Here is a 4873-nt window from a genome sequence, read left to right on the forward strand (position 1 = left end):
ACACACACACACACACACACACAAACACACCTACAAAGACACACAGACATGTACACACACTTACACACAGAAACATAGCCAATGTACACACACACACACACACATACACACACACACACACACACACAAATACACACACACACACATACACACACACACACACAAACACACAAACATCCGTAAGCAGCAAACACCTTACCAAAGACATCGAGTATCTATACATGTACTATGGTCAATATTAATAAGTCAAGCAATTCGTTTAGCACAGTGGTCGCTCTTCCAGTGGACGGGATCTTTTTTGTCTTTTATTGTTTCAATTAGATCTAGATTTATTTATTTATTTATTTTTTTTCAAATACTGTTGCTCCTCCATGGTCCGCCAAATGATGCTGTTATTGTTTATGTGTGTGTGTGTGTGTGTGTGTGTGTGTGTGTGTGTGTGTGTGTGTGTGTGTGTGTGTGTGTGTGTGTAGGGGGGGGGGTGTTGTTGTTGGTTTTATTCTCCAGTTGAGTATATCTGTCGGTCTGCTGGGGTGATGTACCCCTCTCAGCCAGGGTTGGACCTAACTGACGGAGTCGAATCTGCCTGTATCCTGAATTATCTAACCTGTGTTAAAAGGGACGAAAAATATTGGCAGCGACATGTTTTTGTATCCTTCTAATTTTGTCGTTCCAGGGGAAAAGGAAAGAAGCCGTGAGACGATGCGCAACTCATCCCTACTCGAGGATGAAGCACGCCGCCATGATCGTTACGTATAACGTTCTGAAGAAAGTGAAAGTAGGAGTCGGGCTGTTGGATATCCCGCTCTTCACGCTAGAGGGGGACAGTTGTCGCCTGTCACACCTGGTGAAAGAACAACGCCCCCTGGTGCTCAACTTTGGCAGTCTCACCTGAGGTCCATTCCTGTCGGTGGTAGGAACAAAACTGTCTGTCTTTGTGTCTGTCTATCTGCGTGTCTGTCTGTGCACCAGTGCGTCTGTGTGTCTGCGTATCTGTGTGTGTGTGTGTGTGTGTCTGTGTGTCTGTGTGTCTGTCTGTGTGTATGTTGTTCTGTGTGCCTGTTTGTCTAGGTGTCTGTGAATCTGAGAATCTGTTTATCTATGTAACTGTGTGTGTGTTTGTCTATCTGTCTATCTCTGACTACTATCTCGTCCTACTGCCAGCTATGGAAGATGGAGATGTACACAGACAAGACTGTTTTTGGACTCTTCAGCCTCAAAACAAAGTTAGAGCAGGTCAGGTAAACCTTAAGATCAATGGAACTAACATCAAACATGACGACTATCCCAAGTACCTTGGTGTACAACTGAACCGAAAGCTGTCTCTCAAAGAGCACTTAAGCGGGCTGACGAAGAAAGCCACCTCCAGACTAAACCTTCTGAAACACCTTTCATCACTCAACTGGGGAGCTGACAAAGCAACCCTCCGACAACTTTATATAGGTATGTCAGATCTGTGATTGACTTCTCCGTACCACTACAATCCATAGCCAGCCAAAGCTCTTTGGCACAGCTTGACAGTACAGAACGAAGCACTCAGATTTGTTTCTGGCGCGACGAAGACCACGCCTAAAAACGCCTGCGAAATCCACACCAACATAGAGCCACAGGACCTCAGAAGAAAGAGTGCTTCACTGGAAACCTACGAAAGATTTGTGCAGCTAAAAGACACGAACGAAAATAGGAAAATGGCACATGAGTGGGAACCAAGAACACGCATCCAGAAGACCTCCTTCATGCGAGAAGCAACAAAACTACTGGAGGAGTTTGACCCACCCGAGAACAGATAACCAATCCCCAACATCAGCAGTGAACCTCCATATTGGCAGGCACCAGAAATCACAATAAGGACGAGACTTCTCGACCCTTTTTGTGACAAGACAACCCCAGAAGAAATCCTCAGAACTAGTGCACTGGAGACAGTGGACTCGTATGCTGAAACTCCAATTCACGCATTCACAGATGGGTCGGCAACAAATGCTACACGGAATGCTGGATAAGGATCCATCTTCAAATATCGAAACAACCTTGGAAAGAAGAAGCAGACCCGACTATTTGGTCCATGTGGTACATACAACTCCAACTATGACGCAGAGAGAGTTGCCATAGTAAAGACCCTGGAGCAGATCACCCAAGACTTTCTTGAAGGCGCAGTAACATCAGTGGATGTTGTTGTCTTCTCTGACTCAATGTCAGTGCTCCAAGCCATCGAAGGAGGAGGAGACCACAGAGGGGACGGGAACATTCTCAGCGTTGTAAAAGAGATGGGCACTTCCTATGGCGTCCGGGTCACACTGCAGTGGGTGCCTGGCCACTCTGGTGTACCAGGGAATGAGACTGCAGACCAGCTATCAAAGACTAGAGCAAACCTTCCCCAGACAGACACAGCCGCCTCTTTACAGACCTGCAGAGGGATCATCCAAGCCAAGAGCAGAGACGAGTGGCTAAACAGATGAGCCAACGCAGAAACAGGAAGATCTCTCTTTGTGTACATGGACAAACCCAACCCCAAAGACCCTTCGAATCTCTTATGTAGAGCCAATCAGACTTTGTTCTTCAGAGCCCGCACAGGACATTTACACACCAACAAGCACATAAACAGACTTAACCCCAAGTGGGAACCCCATTGCAGACACTGTGACTACCACGAGGAGACCGTTAAACATCTTCTCCTTCTCTGTCCAAACCTGGCAGTTCTTCGACGCAGGCTCTTACATACACCTACAGACTTACAAACCCTGCTCTACTCTGGCGTTGACCAGATCACAAGGACATGTGGTTACTTAAGGGAGGCATTGCGCTGCCAAGAGCGAAATGCTCGCAGCTAAAGGGATTTGAAAACAACAACAACAACAACAACAACATCTGTCTGTCTGTCTGTGCCTCTGTCCGTCTGGCTGACTAGCTGGCTGATTCTCTCTCTCTCTCTCTCTCTCTCTCTCTCTCTCTCTCTCTCTCTCTCTCTCTCTCTCTCTCTCTCTCTCTCTCTCTCTCTCTCTTTCTGCCTCTCTATGTCACCTTCTCTGCGTATCATTCTCTCTCTCCCCCTCCCTCCCCCCCTTCTCTCTCTCTCTCTCTTTCTCTCTCTCTCTGGGTTTCTCTCTGTCTCTTTTTCTGTACCTTTATCTCTCTCTCTGTGTACCCCCCCCCTCTCTCTCTCTCTCTCTCTCTCTCTCTCTCTCTCTCTCTCTCTCTCTGTCGATCAGGGGTTAACTCAGAATTGTTTGACAGGGTAATCAAAGTGAAATGGGACCAGATAGGGCCTGTAGATATCACACAAGAATCTTAAACGAGGCGTAGACCCTGAGTTGGGAATGAAAACAAATCCGGAATTCATGGAACGAAGAAAAAGTAAAAGTAATCGGGAAACATCTTATAAAATATAATGTCCCAACAAAATTAAACTTAGTTTTAGATGTGAATACATACATTCAAAGACAAGAACCAGATATGATATTACTAGATCTATATGTTATAGATCTACCAGTGAGTCTAACTCTTTGGTAGAACATGACAATTATTATTTTTTAAATTTCACATTTGGCTGTTTTTGTTAGCCTTTCGCGGCCTGGAGCTGGTGTCATAATCGAGGTCACGATCTGATTATAGGACGGTAAAAAGTCGAGGAAAAAAAACCAAGCACAAGCAGCAGTCAAGAGATTATTAAGAGTTAGTTCCCCTCACATTTGTGAGGTAGACTCGACCAGTGTTAGTTAGCTTACTTAATCAGGGCTGGTGATTGATTTTAACTGTGGCCCCAAAGAGGTGAACAGGGTATATGTGGCAATGAAACAGCTTTGACTGCCATGCACATGTTCCCTTCAACTCTATTCCAGCCTCACTTTATTTGTTGATTACGAACGTCTTTTGACATTTAATTTATGAGGTTTACGTTTAAGGATGAATTTGACAGCGACATTGTTTCAAAATTAGAAAGGGAAGCAGTGATTATTTGATTATATAGACGCTTCGCCCCTGCTCTCAATATCACTCTCTGTCAGTCTATCTGTTTGTCTATCCCATTCATGTTCTATGTAGGGACAGCTGTCTTTGTTTGTGCTGTTATGTGGTTTGCTCTTTCTTTCCTTCTTTCCAATCAAACACCTTTCATCCTTATAATTCCCTCTATTTATTTGTATGTTGCTCTAGTAACAGCTCTAATCTTCGGTGCTCACTGCACTCACTAGGTCAACGACTGTAACACCCTCAAATAAAGGTACATCCCCAATGTATCTTCCAATTGTCTTTACTATAGATCTACGTGTATGCATCACCAGGTCAGCTATTGGAACAAGCTAAAATATCTTTTAATTACCTTAACGTATTCGTAAGCAGCTCACCTACTAACTATGCAACTGCAACATCCCCCCCCCCCACTCCCCTCATCAATTTATTGTCCTGTCTACATAGAGATGTGTTACGACACGTTGGAATCTGGCACACGTCAATTTTCGGGCATAGTGGAACCTTAAAGTTTGTTCATTTTTCTTGCTTTTAATAGGAAAAAAATTCTTGAATCTATGTTGAACTGGAGTCGGGATATTTGCAATTGGAGGAGGTGGGGGTCGTCTGATTTCAGAGGTAAAATTTGGGGAGAAAATAGCCGCCAAACCTTGGTGACTTCCAAAGCTTGAGTGTCCTTGGAAACTATAAATTTAGATCTACATTTTTTGTGTGCCTCTGATCAACGTTCTTCTAAAAAATTCACACATCAATATGTTCTTAAAGGGATATAAAAAAATGCTGAGCCAAGAAAAAAAATCTACAAAAATTGCACAAATGAGGGTTTCCCCGATTTCATCATTTTGACGAGTCCTGATTTCTCTACAATACTACACATATGTGAGCAGCCGGTCTCCTAATTAATAATAGT

At 44.1% G+C, this 4873-nt stretch overlaps 1 protein-coding gene across 1 annotated transcript in view; it reads left to right on the forward strand.

Moving 5' to 3' along the window:
- The first annotated feature begins 108 nt into the window (after window positions 1-108).
- The window catches only part of LOC101857630 (type I iodothyronine deiodinase), a 7860-nt gene continuing 3095 nt past the window's right edge, over window positions 109-4873 (forward strand). Inside the window, exon 1 of the mRNA XM_005093960.3 lies at window positions 109-913. The gene's annotated coding sequence lies outside the window, so the exon portion shown is untranslated. The remainder of the gene's footprint in view (window positions 914-4873) is intronic.

The sequence above is a fragment of the Aplysia californica genome, unplaced genomic scaffold, assembly GCF_000002075.1.
Source record: "Aplysia californica isolate F4 #8 unplaced genomic scaffold, AplCal3.0 scaffold00073, whole genome shotgun sequence".
In the NCBI taxonomy this organism is placed as follows: Eukaryota; Metazoa; Mollusca; class Gastropoda; order Aplysiida; family Aplysiidae; genus Aplysia; species Aplysia californica.